This window comes from Lemur catta, chromosome 7 (assembly GCF_020740605.2).
Source record: "Lemur catta isolate mLemCat1 chromosome 7, mLemCat1.pri, whole genome shotgun sequence".
Classification (NCBI taxonomy): Eukaryota; Metazoa; Chordata; class Mammalia; order Primates; family Lemuridae; genus Lemur; species Lemur catta.
In genome coordinates this window covers 9,185,468-9,208,602 of record NC_059134.1, presented here as the reverse complement: position 1 = coordinate 9,208,602, position 23,135 = coordinate 9,185,468, and the positions used below count along the sequence as shown (strand labels likewise).

Genomic DNA, 23,135 nt, shown 5'->3' with positions numbered 1-23,135 from the left:
GCTCGGCTTGTGTTGTCTCACTCTACACTGTTTCATGTCAATGAGTTCTCGCTAAGTTGACCTCAGCTTGTAAAAGCACAGTGGGGTAGGGGTATCTGGGAAAGCATGGACCGTCAGAACAGCGCTTCTTTGTTGTTGATACCCAAGTCATGAAGGTGGGTTTTCTTCGGTGTAAGGAAGTAACACCAAGTCAGCGCAGGTGCTAGGGGCACGACCGAACTGGCAAAGATGTGGAGTGCACGGGCTACTCGTGAGTGGTTCTTGGATCCTAGTGGCTTTTGGTTTGCTCTGATTACTTTTAAAAAATATATAAGATGCTTGTATTTGCCAGTCATGCTTTGCTCTGGAGAGCTGAGACTCAGAATTCCCCATGCATGTCCTTTTCCTTTTCTTGGCACTGCATTTTTCTGTGCTAGGTTACAAATCTACCCTGACCACAGGTCAGTGGTTATCCAAGAATTCATCTGTGACTCACACGCTTCGCCTTTTCCTTGCCCGAGGCTTCCGTGGACTGAGGCTTCCTAATCCTTGGAGGGCTCTCACAGGACGCTGTGTGTCTCAGAAGTTCTGCCCCGAGTTTCACCCACTTTCCCTCCCCTTGGCTCCACAGTTTAAGATGCTAGTGACAACTATTGTCTTTCTTCTCTTCATTCTTGTCCTTCTCATTAATACTGTTACTACACACACAAGCTTTTTCTTCATTTGCCTTTCAACAGGCTTATAATGAGCCTCCACTGTGTTCTGGGAACTGTGCAGGTCCCGGGATGCTGCTGAGTGGCCTGGGAAATGCTCATAATTACCAATGTGCTTCACTCTGGAGAGCTGGCACTTACCGTCTGGGGTGTGTGCACGGAAACAGACTGGTACACACTCGTGGGGAGGGCCCATGATGAATAGGGACTGCTTCACTAAATGCAGTCACGGCATAGTCACTGCATGCACAGGGAAGTACATCGTCCCTTGCCTGCAGAAGACCTCGAGGAAGCATGATCCTAAACACCCTGGGTAGGCAGGATGGAGCCTGGTGGGGGCAGGAGGAAGAACATTCTAGAACAGACAGATGGCATTTACAAAAATGGACAGGCATGAGAGTGAGCATGGGGTATACAAGGAACACGTGGCTGGTGGCCAGGGCAGGGGTGGAGAAAGACAAGAAAGGGCAGCGCAGAGTGCATGATGAGGACCCTGCCTGAGATGCTGGATCTCGGACAGCACGCGGCGGTCTCTGGAACAGGAGCCTGAGACTCGGAAGCTTCCCCAAAGTCCAGCGAGGAGCATGCTTTGAGTGGCAAAGAGTGTTTTCTTCACAGTTACATCACACACACCCCCGCCTCTTGGCCCCAGAGGTTAGGGGAGTCGGGCCCGCGTAGGGCAGGGAAGCAGCTTTTCAGATGCCTCTTCCTCAGACACGAGGCCGCTGGTCCCTTGCGTTTCTGCACCACTGGCAAGCACACACGTCTGGGGAGAGGAGAGGCTTGGGCAGAGTGAGATCCTGCAGCCGGGGGCTCTTTCCCAGGGGGGCTTAGGTTTTATGTGAGGCACTGCCTGGGTCTGTAGTCGGCTTTGTGTGCGAGTCTCTGCTAAGCCCACCATCAGCCCACAGGAGGCAGGGCAGAAAACGTGTCACCCGGTACTGTAGAACCTTAAAGCTGAGACAGTATCAGGAAAAATAATAGAATTGCTGAAAGTTAGAGGCTGCTGCGGCTGGGGGATACTGTCGCAGGCCCTGTCACTCTGGGTACCCCCCAACTTCAGGGCCCAGGGGATCAGTGTCTCAGGACGGGACACCCCTCATCGTACTGTGAGCATCTCTGGGCGGAGTTGCACGTGTGGCAAGTGGCAGAGCTGAGACTCAGACCCGTCCGTCTGACTGCGGTGCCCACCACGCAAACATCCCTCCTCCCTCCCTTTGCAGCAGGGACAATAGGCCTTGGCACGTGAAGTGAGGTCACAGCGCCAGAGTGTCTGGAAGAATCAGCACTTTGGGGTTTTAGTCCTGACCTACTTCAGTCTGGTCACTATACGGCAACCCCAGGACTTTCCTCCCTGTAGCTGAGGTGGTAACTCGTGAGGTCCTGGTGAGGCATAGAGAGATTCCAGCTTAGTTTTCATAAACTATAGGAAGGGCCCAGAGGAAGACTATGCCAGAATATGTATTGTGCCGCTTGCTCAAATCACCACTGAATGAACTTATTAGCCCAGACATCAAAGGGTTTGCCCAGTAGCTAACTGAGGGTAACTGGGTATGGCAATTTGTTCTAAAGGCTTCTGCCTGGGCACTCAGCACCTTGTCTCTTCCCCACAGCAGCTGAGCATTGTTAGAGGTGGAGGTGATGGTCAGGGTGGCAGGCGGGTTGAGAGAAAGCAGAAAGGGACCATCTGCCTTCATTTCAAGGCCTGGGTCAGTCTTTGTGCATGAGAACATTCCCATTTCATAGACTGGGAAAAGGAAGTTTAAGACTGTGACGACATAGGCTAAAGCCAAAAGTAAAGAGAAAAGGGCCAAGCGGGCATGGCAGCTCACACCCATAATCCCAGCAACCCTGGAGGCCGAGGCAGGAGGATGTCTTGAGCCCAGGAGGTCGGGGCTGCAGTGAGCTGTGGTCCCACCACTGCACCCCAGCCTGGGCCACAGAGTGAGACCCCATCTCCAAAACAAAAGGAAAAAAAGGGAAACAGAGAAAAGGGCCTGGATCTCCCCAGTGTGCTCTGTCCCCTGGAATGTGTATGACCTGGGGACAGTGCCAGCGCTGCTCCAAAACAGCAGAAAGCCAACCGCTTTCAGAAATCTCCAGAAACGAGCAGGCTATGTGGAAACTGGAAAAACAAAACAGAACAAGAACTAACAAACATCTTTTAAAAAAAGGATGGAGGAAAAATGAGTGCAAAGACATGTAACAATAAGCAAAATTAACCCTGAGACCCCAGGGGTCAGATGAGCCCACTCCCCGCCCCAGGTGGGGCCCTCCGAGCCCCAAGCCGAGCTTGCCACAAAGGACATTGGCCAGGCCTGCCGCCGCCGCCCCGGCAGGACAGGAAAAGCAGGGATGCCCTTACACACAAGCTCCTGGATTCTTTCAAAAGAAATAGCAGAAGGCAACCAAGAAGGGTGCAGAGAAAGGTCACTTCACAACTACTGAGACTCCAAAGATGTTCTGCGTCAAGGAGTTGCTCTCAGAAACTCTTATTAAGGTTTCTAGCTGTCAAATATGAAACCCATCCCGATTTCATCCTGTTAAAAAGCAGAGCACTGAAACCCTAGTTGTGGACCGGTCCAGCTCACCCACCACACAAAGAAGCTAAATCCTGGAGAAGGGCAACGACTTGCTCAAAGGCCCCAGGAAAAATGTAAATCTGAATTCTCCCAGCATCCTTTTGGATCAATAATTTCCTCACTCAAAAAAGCCTGTTATTTTCCAAAATCAGTCCCCCAGTATGCAACAGAGGCCCATTCCGCACCCACGCTGTGCTGCATGCCGTGTTCTGCCGTTACGACACTGCACAAACTTCGCATTCTAGTTGGATGCATGTGACCACCTGCACTTCTAAGAGAAGATTCTTTTTGAATACTCTGTGAAACACCAGCCAATTTTCCATTCATTTAGAGTTTCCCCATGTCCATGGTCTTCCATCTCCTCCAACTGCACACACACCTGTGTTTCTCGGCTCAGATGCAGGAATCGTATTTACTGGAGTATGTCACTATGCCACCTTCCCCCAGGGAGCAGATCTGAGTATGCAGCACAACACGGTTGAAAGCAACAGGTTAATACTGTCTTTGCAGAGTTAGAACGACCACAGCTCTCTCAGGTGACTGCCCCTGGGGGAAGGCCCATGGTTGGTTGCCCTTGATTAAATTCTCAGGAGCTTTCTGGCTCTATCCAGATCTGCCATTTGTCCTTGAGGAGCCCCACAGAACTGGGTCACTGTGAGTAACTGCTGTTAGCTTCTCACAGGAAAAGACTCCATAAAATGTGGCCCCTTGGAGTCCAAGTCCAGTGATGCGATGTTCAGAGATAAGAGTGATCCCAGTCTTGTGTTTGAAGGGGCACTGGACCATTTCAGGACCGGGGTGCCTGGGTGCTGTGAGAGGCCAGCCTGCTGGTGCATTGTGCATAGGTGTGGGGAGCGAGGCGTTCAGAGATAAGTCACAGGCCTGGGTGTAGGGTCACCTTAAAGGACCTCTGGGGAGCCCACTGCCCCAGCTTTTGCACAGTGTGAAGACCCAGGCCTTCCACTGCAGAAGTTTCAGTCCACTGGGAGGACAGGTGTGGACAACAGGCATGAGTGTGGCCATGTGGCTTCCCAGGGGCCAGCTGAGCACATTCTAACTGACTGGGCTCCAGACCCAGTCCGCTTCGAGGGTGAGGTGGGGAGGAGAAGGGAAGATAGGAGTGATCCTGACTCAGAATGCTGACCTAGATCAGGCCCAGATGCCCTTTAGACCAGCGGTCCCCAACCTTTTTGGCACCAGGGACGGGTTTCATGGAAGACAATTTTCCCACGGACGGAGGTGGAGGGGGAGGAGGAACTAGGCGGTGATGGGAGCACTGGGAGTGGAGGGGCTGTCAGCGCAGGGGAAGCTCTGCACCTCGCCACTCACCTCCTGCTGCGCAGTGCCCCTGCCCCCGCTAAGTTTCACGGAGGACAGGGAGGGTGGGGGGCAGTGACGCACGGCCCAGTTCCTAGCAGGCCACGGACTGGTACCGTGGCGCAGGGTTGGGGTCTGCAGCTTCAGAACGTGGAGGCCCCTCCCCAGCCAGGCGGGTGATGGCCTCGTTAGCAGACAGAGAGGGGGAGGTCTGCCGGGAAGGCGGCTGCTGGAAGTGCAGAGAAACATGCACTGCATGTGGACCTTACTCGCCCGAGTAATGCGTGCGCCTGTGGCGGGTGTCTCACAGCCCGAGTGGTGTTTGCACAGTCTCTGCGGCAGTGAGGACAGAGGCGGGGAGACAGTGGGAGGTGGCCCAGTCCAGGCTGGCCCTGGAGCCATGCGAATGGCTTGATCCAGGCACTCAGAGCACAGGGTGCGCAAGTCCCACGAGGCCGACCACAGCCACGGGACGTGGAGCTGGAAAGGGGCTGTCCCTGGAGAAGGTCTGCGGAGGCCTGGGGCCAAGACTGCTTCTAACACACAAGGGGCTGGTTTTCCCGTACCCGCTGAAGACAAGGTGACATTGGGCTTAAACCTCAGCCGGGAGGCTGCGGGTTAGAGACCGGAAGGAGCTTGGGTCTGCAGGGCTGTTGCGGGGCAGGAACACATTGCACAGGGAAATGGAAGTGAACTTCCACAGACAAGGAGTCTGCACCCATCTTTCTGGGAGGGGCTTTTGGTGGCCGCTTGCCGACAGGCAGGGCCTGAGTGGAAGTCTTATCCCCAGCCCCTCGCTGCTGGTCTTGTGCTTTCGCACCATGGAGGTGGGGCCCCGGCCGTGTCACTCTCTAGGGTGAGATGTGGCTCTGGTGACACGGTTTGAGCTTGGTGCAGGAACTGTCGTGCTGCAGTCTCCCTGGGGAAGCCTTTCCTCAGGCCGCCTGGGCTGCCCATGAACCTGAGACTCAAATTCCCTCGTAGCTTCCTTTCTGCCTGAGGCCCCAGGGATGCGTCCACGCCGCCAACTTGCGTGTCTACATAGTACTGTCCTCACTGATGCCAGCCCTGCCAGGGTCCCCCATGTCCATCTCAGCGCCAGTGAGCAGCCCTGCTACAGGCCGCGCAGCCAGCGCCCTGCAGGGAAGCGCCGGGGGCAGGAACTGGCAGCCCCGGGTTCCTGCGTCTGTCTGCTTAGCCCTGTGGGGGCCCCGGGGCACTGACAGCCGGAGCGCAGGCCGCCCATTGCCCAGTGCAGACGCAGTGGACGCCATGCGCACTTCCCTGGCGACTGGGGACCACATGCCCAGCCTTTGCCAGGCCTGGCTGTGCCTGAGGAGGAGAAGGCACCTCACCGGCAGAGGCATGCTGGCTCCGCCTCTGCTGCGGGCTTTCCCCGCCCGGAGTTAATGAAAACAACCCCCTGCATCGCACACAGCGTGGTTTGCTTTTGGAGGATTGTAGGCAGCCCCGGCGGCAATGGCACCGTGGTCCGCATCTCCCAGATGGGAATGGTGGCCCCTGGGGAGGGGCTCCTTTCCTCTGTGCCGCACCTGTGATTCTGAGCCTCCCTTGGGCCTCGCTTTCCTGAGCGGCTCCTGTCAAAGTGCCAGCGAGCACTGCTGACGTCCCGCTCTGCTTCTGGCTTGACGGGGGCACAAGGACCCACTCTGGTGTGGCAGTGGGCTCATTTTCAATAATCCGGTCGGTGGCTTTCTTCAGGGAGGACCTTCTGGATGACCTGGTAACAGAAAAGAGACGTCCCGAGTTCCCTATGTCACTCTTCCCTCAGGTCACCTCTGTATTTAAGAAATTCATTCATTTCAACACTAATTTATGTATTCATTTTACACTATGAAACCCATGAAGTGTCAGGCACTTATGCCCAGCAGACAGCTATCGCTTGTCTTTTACGTTGTCGTGTGGGTAAGATTCTTCACTGGAAACCCGCTATAGCACCCTGTCGTCCTCTCAGTCAAAAGTTCTTCCTTATGTCTAACTGAACTCCGTCTCGCTACAAGTGCAACTCCCTTTTATAAAGTATTAATATATCACTCAGTCACCTGAACTCTCCCAAACACGGCATCATTTAATCTGTGCCGTGGTGCCAGGAGGTAGATGTTATTGTCATTGCTTGATTTGTGCCCACTGTCGGGTAGAGGCAGGTGTCCTTGCAGAGCTCGCCAGGCTCCTGTGCCGCCTGCAACGCTGCTGTCTCTGAGCAGCAGCCTGGGCAGGAGCCGGCGGGAGGAGCCCGGCCCGGCGCTGATGTCCTTCCTCTTGTCTCTGTGCCACCACCCACCCCTGCAGCACCCAGACCCTTCTTTCTGCTCACTGATACTCCCCAGGGCCACTTCCGGTTGCTGTTCCTTAGTCCTTACGCAGTCTACGATTCCTGTGCTTATTCGCTCCATTTTATTATCTGTCCAGCTCTCCCCTCCCTGAATGTCAGTCTTGTTGACACCGTGCCCCCAGCTCCTAGCGCAGTGCCGGCACGTGACGGCTCCCAATAAAGATTCACTGACAGAAGAAGGACGGGACAAACAGGAAGGGCAAGCAAAAAAGGAAAGTAAGAAGAGAAACAGGACGGAGGGCCCGTCTTTCTTCTAGGCCTTCTTGTCCTTCCTCCCCTAATTTGCACATCGGAATTCATTCACCTTAGGGGGCAAATCTTTAGGGAACTTGTGGTGTGATCCCCAGGTTAAGTCCTGGGTTCCCAACCCAGCTCTGCCTCCCACGAGCTATTTAAGCTCCACACCTCGGTTCCCTCCCTTGGAAAATGGAGACAGTTACACCCACTTCCTGGGGGCACTGTGAGGACTGAACGAAGTGATTGCCACCAAGCTCCTGCCAGACTTTCCGGTACACGATAGACATTTGACGAGTGTCGTTTCCTTTGCCCTTGCGGTAATTCCATGCCAAGAAGAGGTCAACCCTTTCATCCCAATTTCGTAGAGTGACATCAACCCTCACAGTGTGCCTTCGAGCACATAAGAGGGGCGAACTGCCCTGCTGGCATGAGGGTCTTGAAGAGAAGACTCTACCAGCCCTCAGATCTGTGCCAAAGAAAGTCACGTTGGAAGGGACGTGTCTTAATGAGTTTCTTCCAATGATTAAACCCGAGGTGGACACATCCTACCTGTAGTGGAGCACTACTGCAGGCTGAATTCTAGCTCTCTAGCTCTGTGAACTTGGCTCACTCACTTAGCTTCTCTGGTCTTTGGTCTCCTCTACACACTGGGGATGATAATCTCGTCTATGTCGTAGGGTGCTTGTAACTATTGAGTTTACCAGGGAGACTGCCTGGGATATAGCACAGGTCCATAAGTGTCAGTCATTGTTGATCCATGGGTCAGAGAAAAAGCTACCCTCAGACTGAATTAACTTCAAGAAAACTTTATGGAACGTTCATTATTGGCCAGTTGCTTTTATACGTCTTGTCCCCTTTTATCTTCAAACCTCTTTGAAAGGTATGCCCCCTCCCATTTTCATTCCTTCAGCCATTCACTCACTCAGCAAACCATAAGTGTCGCCAGAGAGACATGTGCCATTCGAACAGTGGCTGACTGTCAGCCAGACGTGGTGGTGTGGAGTTGACTCATTTAACTGCTGTGCTCCCTGGCTTGGGTGGCAGGGCTCGTTGCTGTGTCGCACACCTCCTTCAGCAGTGGGGGCTTCTCTCCGGGTACCTCTGCCTGGTCCACAGTGTGGCCTTACTAGTCTCCATGTCCTGCTGCTCTTGCTGCCCACGTTCTCTGCCTGCTCACCAGCCATCGCCGCCGGGGAGCTTCCTGCATGCCATTTGCTCCATTGTGGCTACGTTTCCTTCAGTTTCTCTGAGCTCTTGCACGGGGTTCAGCTGCTGTTGCAGTTTTTAAAAACTTTTAAAACTTGACTAAGTCCGTAAATGCTAAAGATGGGTAGTTTTTTGATGATGTAAATCTGCGGTCCCCAGCCTCTGGGCTGTGGACAAGCACCAGTCCATGGCCCCTGAGGACACAGGCTGCACAGCAGGAGGTGAGCGAGCAAAGCTTCGTCTGTATTTCCAGTTGTTCCCCATCACTCACATCACCGCCCGAGCTCCGCCTCCTGGCAGATCAGTGGCAGCATTAGATTCTCACAGGAGCACGAACCCTACTGTGAGCTGCACATGTGAGGGATCTAGGCTGTGCTGCTTATGAAAATCTAATGCCTGGTGCTCTGAGGTGGAGCTGAGGTGGTGATGCTAGTGCTGGGGAGCGGCTGCAAATTCAGATCATCATTAGCAGAGAGGTTTGGCTGCACAGTAAATGCAATGTGCTTGAATCATCCCAAAACCATACCCTGACCCTGGTCTGTGGAAAAATTGTCTTCCATGAAACCGGTCCCTGGTGCCAAAAAGCTTGGGGACTGCTGATGTAAATGAATGCTCAGAGACACATTTCTTACATGTGTTTTCAGGCACAATATTGAGTTCCAAATGCATGAGATACATGTGCCACTACACAATGTAGAACATCTAAGCTTCACTTAAAAAGATGAGGAGAACAATGCTCCAAGTGCATCCGAGGCTTAACAACTGGCACTATGTCCCTGCCACCTGTCAGCAGCAGCATTTATGAATCTACCTCATGCAGTTTCACACCATCCCTGGATGTTTGTTTGGTCACTAGTTGTGTGAGCAAGTACAAGAGTTCAGCTGCAGCTTGGAGAAAATTAGCTCCTTCCTCTACCCTGGCCGCCTCGACTGGGAGAGCCCGCTGAGGCCACAGCAGGGTGCTGGGTACAAAGTGGTGACAGAGCAGACGGGCCCCCGCAGCTGTGGCACTCTCAGCCCCTCAGAGAATGCTGCCCTTCACTTGGTCACGAAATGCTTGTAGAGTTTCCCCTGCAGGTCCAGGTGCTGAGGACTCAGAGGAAAACAAGACGGGCCGCCGTCCTGGAGGCCACAGTCTGTGGAGGGGAGACAGCAATAAGTGAACACACAGTCAACAGGGAAGCAGAGCCAGGATGACAGCCGGTGGGTGTAAAGAGATGGCAGGCGCCAAGACAGAGTGGAGCTGGCGCCGAGGCCGTGGCTGCTACCTTAGACTGGATGCTGAAAGGCCCTTGAAGGAGGTGACCACGGAGCTGAGTCCCTAGTGTCGCGGGGCAGCCAGCCAAAGGAAGGCCCAGAGCACAGCAGTCCCGAAGGAGGAAACAGCGAGTGCCACAGACCAGGGCAGCAGCCGGGAGGCACGTGTGTGGAACAGAGGTGGCAGGAACACAATGAGGAGGCCACGGAGGTCTGGGGCGGGGCTGGGTGGGGAGGGCCGCACGGCCCCAGCCACAGGGTTGTGCGTGGCCTTGTGGCCATGAGAGCAAGGGGAAGCTGCGAGGGGCTGCAACGTGATCTGACGCACAGGAGTCCCCTCACTGTGACGGTGGCAAGGTGTCCTGAGGCAGAGAGCGCAGCAGGCAGATCGGTGAGCAGGCAGTTTCTACAGACCAGCCTAGGACTGTGGGGCCCGGGCAAAGGTGGCAGCAAAGGACACGGACAGAAGAGGACAGATGGGTCCTGAATGTATTTTGTCAAAAAAGAGCAGAAAAGGTCTGCTGAGGGATTGGACGTGGGGATGCGAGAGAGGAGCGACCACGACGGAATCAGGGTTGCGCTTGGCTGTGGGCGGTTGAGCCACTGACAGAGCTGAGGAAGGTCCAAATTTCACAAAACAGCCGCAAAATCAGTTGTGTTAGGCGCTGAGAAGGAAAGGAGGAGAGTGCTAGGAAAATTATTTTAGAGCAGGAAATTCAACCCCAGATGCCTGTGCCCAGACGTGCTGTCCTCGTGGGCACCCACGTGCTGCTGCTCCCGGGCCCTGTCCTGTGTCCACACTCTGCCTGGCACCCCGAGGGCGGCCGTGGGACCCGCACTGGAGAGGAGCTTTCAGAGAGAGGATTGTGCCAGGCTGTCAGTCACTGAGCCCTGGGGTCTGGCTGCCTGTGGGTCTGGAAGGCTGGCCACGCTGACCTCAGAGGAAATTCAGCTGGTCTGGCACAACTGCCTCTTCCTGGTCTAATCTAATCTCACCGTTTTATGGGCAATCTTTTTCTCTCTGATCCTCAGCCTTCCCCCCCCCCCCCCCCCCCCCCCCCCCCCCCCCCCCCCCGCTTTGTTAATTTGTCCCTAGCAGCCAGATAAACAAAGTCATTTCCCTCTGGGCTTCATGTATGCAAAGATACTCTTGAAGGTCCCTTTAAAGCAGCCCAGAGCCTGATGTCTTCTCCCTCCCCGAAGTTCTGATAGAACCTTCTTTATGAGCCAGGGAGGACAGGGAGAGGGAGGGAGAAGATGACTGTGTAAGACCTGGCAAATCCCCCGGCAGCACCACACACCTCTCCCTGCGTTTTCTCCGCGGCTCACGTAGGCACCGCACAGGTCATCCTTGGGTCTGGCGGGACGGCCAGTCGCCCGCGCAAATCCAGGCCTGGATTTTACAATTGCTCCCCAAACGCCAGCTCAGTCTTTGGCTGCCTTCGGTCCCCACGTCTCCATCAGGGCTCCTCAGCCCCCCGAAACAGGGAAGGAGCCTGACATTTTCTGCGGCGTTGCCCGCGCTGCGTCCTCCGGGTGTTCTGACCCTGCGTCCTGTCTCAGCCCTGTGACAGCCTGCTCTCCATTTTCACAGAGAACACTCAGGTTCAGAGAAGCAGAGTAACTTACCCTGTTAACCGGCGGAAGGGGTGGAGTTTGAGCCAGGTCTGCACCACTTTATAGCCTGTCCCTTCACTACCTTCGGGCCCCTGGAGAACCCCGTCTTTGCTTTGCCAACCCCACTTGCTGGCCTTTTGCAATGATGCCTTCAGTCCCAGTGCTGACCACAGCCTGGCCCTCACGCGCTCCCGGCGCCAGGGAGCAGCATTTTGGTTCGTGCTGGGCCTGCTGTCAGTCTCTTCACAACTCCTGGAGCTCCTCCTTCTAGGCCCCCTTGTCTGTCTGCCCCCCACTCAGGGAGCCGGGACTCAGTGCTGTTGGGAACCCCCCGCCCAGTTACTGCGAGTGCGGGAGAGCAAGAAAGGCAAATGAATGAGGAAACCGCATCGTGGCCAGAGGGCGCTAGGTCAGGAGGAAAGAAAGAGGAAAAACCCACACACAGCTCACAGCGGGTACAGGGTCTTTATTGCTCCTTCCGTTTCTTATTTGGTTGTTGTTTTCCAGGCTTAATCGATCACATTGGGAAATTAGTCTGTAAAAACCCCAGGCAGGTGCTCTCCACGCGCCAGTAAGTAGCAGAGCTGGAATTCAAGCCTGACTCCGGGCACGTGTCCGGCCGGGGACTCTGCGGGAGCCTGCACCCTGCTCCCGGCCGCCGCCCTCTCGTGGGACTCGGGGCTCACAGTCCACAGGGCTTTGCTGGAGTTTCTTCCCCTTCCTCCAATGGGTTCATCATTATTTGTGATGCTTAATAAGATCTAGGTTTGGACCTGAAGGTGTCTCACCAAACAGCTCATTACAATTTGCATTGATTTAGGTGAGGATTTTTTTAAGGTAGAAAACTGCACACAGAGAGGTGGGGACCTGGTACATTCTTTCTTGCTCTTGATAGCGGCCCTTGTTGGAGAAGCACCAAGGAATACCCAGCCCGGCCTTTGAGAAAGGGGCCAAGCTCTGGACATGCCAGCGGGTGGTTTTCTATCATCCTCTTGAGAGTCCCTGAATGTGGACTCCACAAGGCTCTCTGCCCAGTTGTCACCCCAGAAAGCAGCAAGGTACCCGAAGCCCAGTCATGTCCCCATCCTTCTCTCGCCTTGGGGGTGGGGATTGGGTCGGGGGAGTGCGGGTTCAGCCTGTCTGCCAGGGAGGGGTGCCAGCGTCCGGAGGGGCTGGCTTAAATGGGAACCGGAATGTTGATGCTACTGACTTCAGGAATACGACAAGGGCTACGGGCAAGGAACAAGATGCTAGAAAACATATTAATAGAAATAAAAGATGTACCGAAGGAAGGAGAAAGAGTGAGAGAATGAAACCGAGCTCCCAGGAGGGCATGTGTGGTGCCACCAGGGCACCGCTGGGGAAGGCCTTGTGGGTCCCCTCCAGTCCCCCCTGAGTCTCAGCTGCCAGCATTCTGGCCTGCTGACAGCAGTGAGCCTTCGGCCGGCTGTGCTGGCCAGGGAGCTGCAGACCCTCCCTCCAGCACTGGGTGCGGTGAGAGCTGTGCCCTGGGTCCCAAGCACCCCGGGGTTCCCAGGCCTGGAGCCCGGGGGTGGGTGGTGGGCCCACGGCTCTGCCTCTGCTGTTCGAGGACCACCACCTCCTCCCGTAGCTAGCAGAGTTGCTGTTTAGGAGTGAGGCTGTTTGTACACCAAGCTCTTGTGACAAAGTAATTTCGATGGTGGTGCTTCTGGGACCACGGAAGCCACTTGCTAGGGGCGGGAGGTGCCAGGTTCAGCCATGGCCCCAAGAAGGGACTAAAGGAACGGGCAAGTGGTGCGAGGATGGAGTGGGGGGAGTGTGTTGAGTCCCTATTCAGTGACAAGTGCTTTATATGTGTATTTTTCTATCCCAGCTCTGTTGAGGTATAATTCCCAGGTGATCCACCCACTGGAAGTGCACAGTCAGTGCTTTTCCACAGAGCCACACAACCACCCTGCAATTAATACCAGAACACTTTCATCACCCCCAAGGAACCCGGCGCCACTGGCACTCACTCCCCATCTGCCTCTTCCTCCAGCCCCTGGCAACCGGCAGCCTAAGTCTCCTGTCCAGGTCCGTACTCGAAACACCTGTGAACGTACCTGCCTCCCGCTCACGCCAGTGTTGGAGGTGCAGCCACGCTGTAGCGCCTGTCAGCACCTCACTCCTTCCTAGAGCTGAATGATTTTCCACTGCACGGAGAGTCCACATCTGATTTACTGATTCATCAGTTGATAGATGTGTGGGGTTTTTTTCCTTTTTTTTTTTTTTTGGCTTATTATGAACAATGCTGCCATAAACATGTGTATACAAGTCGTTGTGTGGATATGTGTACTTTTTATTTAATCCTCATAACAAAGGCATTTACAGTCACCAGTTGATTATGAAAAACTGCATTTCGAAGAGGGTAAGTAACGTCCGTGAGACTGGAAAGCTTCTTTTGACCTGATTTGATTATGATAGAAGGACAAGCAAGAGGAAATAAAGCGGAATTTAATTTCACCTTTTCCAGGTCGTGATACACACCACTGAGTAAGAAGAAACGAGGAAGGAATGAGAGCAAGTGCGTCAGCAGGTGCGCTGTAGGCTCCGCTGGCCTCTCGGGAGGTGGGTCTCGGCAACGCCTCCCGCTGGCCCTGCCCTGGCAGGGCTCTCAGGTCTGGGGGGATGTCCCCCTCCTGCTCACCCTCTTGCTTCAGGGGCAGACATGGGAGTTGGTCCAGAGCAGCTCAAGACGATTGCTGGAGCAGCCCGTCAGCCTCGGGAGGACGTGTCCCCATTCTGAGAGGGCTCCCGGGGTGGGCTCTGCCTGGTGGCAAGGAGGGGAGTATGCTAAGTGCCAGCAACAAGAGCCCTGAAGAGGGGACTCCAGCCTGTGCCCAAGGGCGGCTCTATGGTGTGGAACCAAGGGTCACCGAGGCTGCTGGCTCTGCTCCCTTCTGGCTGCAGGGCTTTCCCAGAAAGCACCTGGGCATGGGAGCGCGGGTGACGACGTGCCGCCCCATTAATGTAGCTCCCGTGGGTTGGCAGAACCAAGCCAAAGCTGGTAATCATTGACCCCCAAAGGCTCCCTGGGGCATAGCAACGGAGTCAACAGGAAAGCTGGCTTTCCAGCTAAGCCTCCACCCTGGAGCCTCGCCCCTCTCATCTCCTTTCTGGAAGCGTGCTGTTGAGCCTGCACACGGGCGTAGACAAGCCCAGGACTGACAGCCTCACGGACCAGGCCACAGTGGGATCCTTTTACTCAATGCGTGGCAGGAGCTCAAGAGAGCCACGAGAGCTGCAGGTAGCATTCCTGAAGGTGTACGTAGCTCCATGGCTTCTGTGTGCAGGTGTTGTCTAAGTCCTTTCTACCTGTCAGTAAGATAGTCGTGAAAGCCCCCATTTCTCAGGTGAGGAGACTGGCACACTGAGAGGTCATGCAGTACCCAGTGTTGGAGCTAGTAAGGGACTGATTTCAGATTCAAACCTACAAACCCACTTCTTAAATCCTGCCTGGTCAGCCACTTGACAGGGCTGGGACAGGAAACTTCAAATATGACCTCCAGCCCAGGTGCCTGGTGCCCCGTGACTTCCGCTGTGCACACCTGCCGGAGCCGGGCTACGCCGGCTCTGCCTGCGGGCGCAGCTTCACGAATACCTGGACTCAAGGCCTTAGCTGAATTTTCCTGTTTTATACATTGTTGAGATTGAGAATTCTATATGTTTCCTTTAAAGCAAAGTGTACTTTCTTGTTGTAGACACTCAAGAAAGTATGTTCAGGCCTCCCGTCCACATGGGATTCATTCCTTTCTGGGTGGGGAGGGTTGAGTTGACGTAATACCAACCCAAACCACAGATAACAGCAAGGGTCACGCTAATACCAGGGTCTCTGCACACATAATACACACAACTTTATAAACACGGAAATTCCTGCATTAAACTCCATCGCCGTTTGAGGTGGGTGGCCCAATCTGTGAGATTTAAGAAGAGTTCATTAGAGATGTGTCCAGTTTTCAGAATAGCCACCCCCTCAACTCACACACTTTTACAAGATAAACAAGTGGGAGGATGGTCATTTGATTTGCAAAAATTATTCTTCACTTTATAAAACAATCCACCATAGGATTCCTTTGAATATCTAATATCCTAATGCATGGGAGGCATGACCTACAATACACAATTTCTCTGCACACACATCTTTTGAGAACATATATTGGTTTCAATATGAGATTATATATCTAGACATGTATGATGATATTTTCAACATAATGACATTCTTTTTAATAGTAATGAGAATAAAAAGACTGTGAGACTGGAAAAGCCATTAGTTCATGGTGTAATCTAATTTTCAACCCTAAATTCATTGGAAACTGGAGTTTCCTAGTTGGGATCATCTGGAGGGTCTGGACTGAGTGCACGGTAGAGGCCCGAGAACCTCAGTTAAAGCCAAGTCCACCAGAGGCGAACTGACCCTCCTCCCCTCCCAATGTGGAGGGTCCTGTCTGTTCCTGCTCCAAACTGAGTGAAATTTCACCCAGGTTCTGCAGGGACCTGTCCTATCTCTGCAAACAGCGATCACGTTTGCTGTGTTTTCCTAGGTACCTTTTCTCCCGTGCCTTCATCCCTATCCTGGGTCCTAACAAAGACAACGTGACAAATTCCAAGCCCAGCAGCTGCAATTCCAAAGCCAGCAGCTCCTGTTGGTCGCTACAAGGTTCAGTCATACGTGAAGCTTTGAGAATCACTTCCTGCACCTCTTCAGGCAGAGGTGAGTGGCTTGACTTTCACTTTGTCTTCTAAGCCAGCCATTGCATTCCCGGGGCGACAAGAAAGCGGGGTCAGGGTTAGCGTAGGAGGAGACCCTCGGGCAAGCCCCCTGTGACCCCACCGTCCGCCCTTCCTTCGCCGGCTGCTCGGAGAGGGAGCCCCACCACGAGAGAGGGTGTCGGGCTGGTATCGCCTCTCCGCCGCCCCTTCTGAAAATCGGCCACTTTGAGTTGTTCACACCTTCCTGTATCTGCCTGTTTCCTTGGCAACTCTTTATTGAGCCTGCTGTCAGCCTGCACGGAGGACACAGCCATGGAGGGGACAGTGGGGTCATGGCCTTCACGCCAGCACAAAAGTGAACATATAAATGGAAATTACTGTTCATACCACTAATAAAAAGTAGAGAGCACAATTAAATATGGTGAAGAGGAAATCTGACTTAAATGGGGAGGGGAGTAGTCAGGAAACTCTTCTTTCTTTGAAACACTGACCTTTAAATTGTTTTCTGAGAAATGACATTTAAGTTGAGGCTGAGAAGTCAGCTGGGGGGGGGCTGGCCCCGACGCCTGGCGGACCTGAGGGGAACCTGCCGGTGCAGGTGAGCCGGCCCGCGCACTCGCTGCTCTAGCAGAGGGCAAGAGAGCTGCCTGGCTCTTGGTGTCAGTGCCGAGCGTAGGAGTCCTCCAACCTGTGATACCGGTATCCCCGGTTGGCTGCCTGGGTATGACCTCGGCACTGACTCCAAGGCCAGGAGCTTTGCCCTCTGCTAGAGCAGCGAGTGCGCCGGGCCGGCTCACCTGCACCGGCAGGTTCCCCTCGTCCGCCAGGGTGGGGCCAGCACCCCCTCTTCCCGTATGAACCACGGCCACCACACCAAAATTCCGGCTGTAGGAGATGCAGTATGTGCTCCCCCCACCTCAGAGACCAACAGGTGTCTCCAGATGGAAGAGGTCACTGCCATAGCGTCAGGCCACTGCTGACGATCTGCTAAGCAGGGACCATCTGTGGCCGCCTCCCGCGGAAGCACAGCGCCGCGCAGCTCATCTGCAGCTGCTGTCGCAGTTGCCTCGTCATTCTGTGGACACCACGGCCACTTCCGAACCCACTCACGACGTCAGGGCCTGTGGCCTGTGGCCTTCTCCTCCAACACCACCCTCGGGTCCAGCCTTCCCCGAGCCCCCTCCCTCCCACAGACTCCTCTCCTCCTCTTGGGGGCTTTTGCGCATGCTCTTCCTTGTCCACGGACACCTGTCCCCTCCCTGTCGCTCTAGGCTCACCGTCTAAAAAGGTTTACACTCTTGCTGACTCTTACCCTCTGGTGTGATGGCTTCCGTGAAGCACAGACATGTGTGGACAGCCACCATTCCCGGCAGAGTGAGCGGGTGCCGAATAAACGTTGACTTTCCGTCTGCGTTGGCTGGCAGCTACTTTGAGTTTGCCTCAGGACCTAAAAGCAAAGATTTCTCAAGTCTGACAGATTGGATTCCTCTTATCTTTGCTCTTTTGGCTTTCTGCTTTGTGACCTTGGGCAGCTTGCTTAACTTCTCTGAGCTTCAGTTCCCTGCCCGCTAGAGTTGCTGTGAGGTTTTAATATGATAGCCTGTGTGAGAGAGTTTGCATGTGTGCCTGGGCCAAAGCTGTAGGCTTGGGGGGCCCAGAGCGTCGCTACTCCAGGCGCACGTTCGTACTGTGCTCCGTCGCGCTGAGAATGCAGCCGCGTGTGTCCTGGCACTGGTGGGACGCTTAACTGCCATTCCACACTCTGGGGACTTCTCAGTCCCGGGCTTTCTCTTCATTCATCTTCTGCTTTCACCTCCATTTTTACCTTGGTTTACCCTGTTGACTCGGCTCAATCCACTTGCACCCAGCCAAGCAATGCTGGTAAAGTGCAGTGGTCTTTGAAGGTTAGAAGGGAATAATTCTTAGAAAAATCTCTGGAATGGGAGCCAAGCAGCTCCAACTGTGTGGTTGTGAGTGCTCTTGTTCCCCAGGGCTCTGTCACGCCCTTGTCACCATTCCTCACAGCCCCCAGAGATGTGCTGCTCTCTCAAAATTCTGAACAAGGCAGAGACAAAGTGCCCCCTTTTGGGCCTTTTTTGCATAGCCGAGACATGCTAGCATCTCCAAAATACCTCCAGAAACAATTATGGAGAACAATAGGAAACAATATTGAAATATTGGGAAAAGGAGTTAAGTGTCGAGCTTCCAAAGCGTGGGTGGGTTTCTGACTCCACAGCAAATGCACGCTGCCCCCAGAGACTGGTCAGGCCCGGCGGACACCTGACCTGGGTGCAGCCTCGCTGGCCCCAGGCTGGCCGTGGAGGCCGGGACATCATGCCCCTCTGGGACCCAGTTGAGGCGCCACGAGGGGCTCAGGCTTTTGTGATGAGAGCATGATTATCTTAGGCCCTAGGAAAGAAGTTAGCTAGATGGAATTTAAAACCTGAACTTGAAAATTTTAACTCCTTTTACTGGCTTTTTGTAATTTCTTTTTAATTTAGTTATTTCCTTGATTCTTCATTTCCTCATTCAAAGGCAAACATATGTACAAAGTATACACATGCATGTATGACTTCTGGAAGCCACAGGATGGAATTGGTTTTCACCAAGTGGCTTGTAACAAGGCTTTTATTACCTCTTAGTTACACCTCTTATTCTGTGTGTTTTTGCGGCCCTTTGTGGCATCAATGCCCTTCAGCCAAAAAGCATGAGGAACACACCCTTATTTGAGCAAATCGGGCTTCTCGCAGCCGGGGAGAACAAGCACCAGGAGCAGCCGTGGGGGTCTCACCGCGAGGGTGTTGGGAAGACTTGAACAGGATCTGAGTGTGTTTCAGGCGATGTGGGGAAGGATTAAGGAAGCAATACTTTGCTCTGAATTAGGTGCTGTCAGGAAATCTGGGTAATTCTGTGATTGAATATGTTGATGAACCTTATTATCTAGGCGAGAAGGCCGGAGAGAGGCTGAGGCTGTGGGGGGCAAAGAAGCAGCTGTCACTAGAATGGCCGGGATGGCCGTGTTTTTGTTGGTGTTCAGACCTGATTGCAGAGTGGCCTTGATTTTATTCTGACCCGTCATGGTCAGAGTGGTCTTGTCAGATGCTGACGTTCTATGACATTGTTTGTGCTCAACAGAACAGCAAGACCTAGCTGCAAGCGCCAGGACAGCCCGCAGTAACACCAAGACCTCGCTAATAGTCCCGGGCTGGCTCCCAGTGCCAGGGCTGCTTTCCTATAGCTCCAATCCTCGCTGCTGTCGATGGCAAAAGAAGGGGCATCGTGCCTGGGTACCACGCCTCTGTTCAGCCTTGCCAAGGACAATTTTCCCCTCTGTCCTGTTCCCGCCTCTCCAAGACAAGGCTTCTGTCCTGATTACAGACAAAGCTTTATAAAGTTTGTTTACATTTCCCAGGTCTTCTGTTCCATGCTGGGAGGATGGGCACAAGCTGTGCTGTCAGAACCTCTGTCACCGTCTCCTGGGAGCCTTGGCCCTAGACTCCCTTGGCTATAGTCTCCAGTGCAGCCCACCTGACTCTGCCTGGTTAAACTGCTGCACTAGTTTAAATCTGTGAACCAATAACAATTGCTACTATTTATTGCATAATTGCTATATTCCAGGAACTTTATATATGTTCTTGCATTTAAATCATATAACAACCTTTGAAAGTACATTATTGCAGCCCTTTCACAGGTGAGGAAACTAAGGCTCGGAGAGTCTAAGTTGTCTGCTCAGGTCACCTAAGTGTTGAGTGGCAGAGCTGGGGTTCAAATCCACGTCTGTGCTGACCCAAGCTAGAGCCCCTCCCACTCTGCCCCGCTGCCTCTGCTGTTACCTGTTCTGGGAACATTCCTGGCCCATGTCTCCTGTCTTTTCCTGATCCCCCATGCTCCTCACCCCAGTGGAGGAAAGACATTGGAGAAATAAGACCAAGTTATTCAGAAAATGCTACTCCCACCAGCTGGCCCCAGAGACACCTACGCGACACAGTGTGCCTTAGGAGAGTGCCAGCATTACCAGACCTTGTGATTCCCCGGTGCTCGTTCCCAAGCTCTCTCTCTGGAAAGGGCAAGGAACCCGGGAAGGCCTGTGCTGATCTGCCCCCAGACACAAGCACACTCCCGGCTTCGCAGCAGAGAGGACTCGGGAGTATGCTCACGCCAAGGAAAGGCAGGGTATTCCTGAGGCGCATTCCCAAGCCTAGCCTGGAAGAGTCCTGGGCTCAGGTGCCCTTTTATATGCCCATGAGGCCAGAAAAGATGGTTTCCACCGCCTTTGCCAAGTTCTGTCTAAAAAGAGCCCGTGTGGACCCCATGTGAGCTGCCTGGTAGCACTAAAGGCCGAGATAACCTCTCCGGCTTTACCAAACCAAAGGGAAACACCACCTCTGTCCACTAGAGGTTCTGGATTGATGCAGGTAATCCGGGGAGCTGGATGACTCGATGCTTCCCGGGGCCCTGAACGTCTGCAGTCTTGCTAGGTGGCTTTCCTCCAGTAGCTTGTGAGGATTTCCATGGACAGCAGGAAGCCCTCTGCAGCAGCAGTTAGATGCATTTGATTTCGCTCCTTAGCAAAGGTGTGTTGAAGAGTCTAAGCCTGACACCCAACCTGTAAGGTCTCCTCTTTGGTGGCTGCCTTAACACTCTGTCCTCAGTCCTTTCAGGGCAGCAAACCTGCTGCCTGACAATTCTTGAATTATTTACCTGTGAACAACTTGAGAGCAGGGACTGTTACCTTGTTTGTTTCCTAACATGGCACCTGGTACTTAATAGGTGTTCAATAAATCGAGCGTCCAAATATATTAAGAAAGCAGAGGCTATGCCCCGTAATCCCGTTCGAAGCATCACTATGGAAGGTCCTCAAGAAATGTTTGTTGATTCAATTGACAACCGGTCTGAAACAAAGCAGTACATTTTCATAGAAACTTGAATTTCTTTCCTACCCAGTTGCAAAGAACTGGGAAAAATCACCTGATTTCTGTTCATAGTTCCTATCTCTCACTTGAAATCTTGACTGTCAGAAATGTCCTGAAGTTAACAAAGGTTGTGTGTAAGCCACGAGGGGTTTAGCTAAAAGGCAGACTGTTGTTCGTCTCTGTGGAGAAGCTGGAAGTCAGAGGCAGGGACGGCACTGCCTGTCGCCCTCCCGCTCACACAGTGGCTGTTTGGCCACCGGGCACGCCGGGTGGGAACGAGGCGTGTGCCCAGCGCTGTAAGAAGTCCCGACTCACGATGACCGTTCTCAGGTTCTGGAGAAACCTGCGAAAGAACAGCCCCCACTCTTGGGTTCCTCACTATCAGCAGCACAAACTGTGGGGGGAGGTGGGCGTGGCATGCAAACGAAGCGTGCATTTTTATGGAGAAAAGAAGATCCAGGAGGAAAATATGTTCGTTTTCAGGAAGTTGAAGGGCTGCTAAGCGGAAGAGCCTTCGGACTTGTCTAGAATTACTACGAGTTGTCTCTGAAGTGCAACTAGATGACGTTGTTTATAGCAGTTTCTCCTTCAGGTCTACAACAGAAATATCTCCAGGGGCACCGGGCGCTGAGCGATTTGACCCTTGCTGCCCTCCCAGGCCAGTCTCGCTGCGGCTCTCTGCACTCAGTTACTGTTTGCCTGGCACTTCTTTCGGCTTCCCCGCTTGCTTTCTTCTGTTGCCGTCCTGGGTCACGCACACGGGTACGTGCAGTGTGGTCGCCACTGTGCACGGGAGCGCCTCTTCTAAAGTGTCTCAACTGGAGCGAGAGCCACCGGCTACTGAGCAAGAGAAGTGACAGCAAACCCATTGCTTTCCTATACACATTGATTAATTTATTGTCATTCAACAGCTATTTATAGAACTCCTACTATGTGTGACTAAGTCATTCTCAGGCCTTGGCCCCTCAAAATAGGTGCTCCCCTGAGTGCTCCCATGGCATACGTCACTGCACTTGACCGTTTATTGCCTCGTTTCTACTCCCCCCCAGCTGGGACCTGCACGATGACAAGGGCTGGTCTGTTGGGCCAGCGATTGCTTCTCTGATGTTTGGCACAGTGGCTGGCACACGTAATGGTGTCAACACATCATTACTGAATAATGATAAATTAATAAGTTAATTTGTACATAAATGCAATGAGTTTTCTGCCAGTTGAAGTGTGTTTGCAGAGGGTGGATCCCCACTAATCGGGATCTTTTTAAAAAGTTGTTCCTTTTGGCGTCATACAGACCACAGCTGACGCTGTGATGGCTGATGCCTTAGCTCACTGCCCCGTTAGACTGTGAGCCCTCGAGAACAGGAGCGGTTCTATTTGCCTTTGAAATCCCACAGCATAAGCAGAAAATCAATGCCTGAGAAGCGTAAAAAAAGGCTATTTTCCGAGAGTGGGGTTTTTACAGAACAAGAATGCCGCTGGAGCACGGAAGAAAAAGGGACAGTAATGCAATGCACTGGCTTTGCCAGGCCACTAGGAATACTTGGTAAACATTAGCTAATGTGCAGCCCTTTGCTTGCTATTAAGATTTACTGATTTCAGCAGAAAGGAACCTAAAATCTGAGCGTGTTATATAACCCAGACATCGGGGACAGTCTCTAATCACCTAATAGTTCATAAAATACATATTGCCTTTGTTTGTGGTTAGTTTAAATGCCATTGTCTAAGCAAAGTAGGATCTGTGCAATAATAGGTCTGCTGTGTGAATGATGGGTTTGGTTAGTGGATGAATTTATCTTGTGTCCTTGCATTCTCTAAGGATAATTCTTCTCACTCTGAACAAATAAATCAACAGCACTGGCTAACCCAGTACATGTAAAAAGCACCTTTGGTAAATGCTAGCTTTTCCAGAATAAATCCAACAATAAAGGCTTCTTTTAAATCTCAGTTTCTTACATAACAGTGACTGTTGTATAGAGAGATTAACATGGTATCTTGTTTCTTCCTGGTGTGGTGTTACTTTCATCTTGCAAATATGTACTTGTCCATGTCTGTGTATTCACCGGTGCCTTTGTGAACACTTGGAAAACTCAGCGTCTCAGTGTGTCTCAGAGGGTAGGCCAGGAGGTGGATGAGAACTCACTGTTTCTGGCCAGAGGTATTGGGCACGACTTGTAGGAGAACAGGAAGAGAGCACCGGAGTGTGGCGAAGGAGGGGAGGGCAACGCCGGCACCC

The 23,135-nt window shown here is 53.1% G+C and overlaps 1 protein-coding gene across 3 annotated transcripts in view; it reads left to right on the top strand.

The window, feature by feature from the left end:
- The window catches only part of KCNJ1 (potassium inwardly rectifying channel subfamily J member 1), a 28,923-nt gene that overhangs the window by 1,077 nt on the left and 4,711 nt on the right, over positions 1-23,135 (top strand). The window contains exons 1-3 of one of the 3 annotated variants that reach the window (XM_045555416.1): positions 13,502-13,650; positions 13,756-13,850; positions 15,824-15,993. The gene's annotated coding sequence lies outside the window, so the exon portion shown is untranslated. Of the gene's footprint in view, positions 1-13,501; positions 13,651-13,755; positions 13,851-15,823; positions 15,994-23,135 lie in introns of those variants that run through there. The other 2 variants (XM_045555415.1, XM_045555413.1) reach the window with 2 other exon arrangements.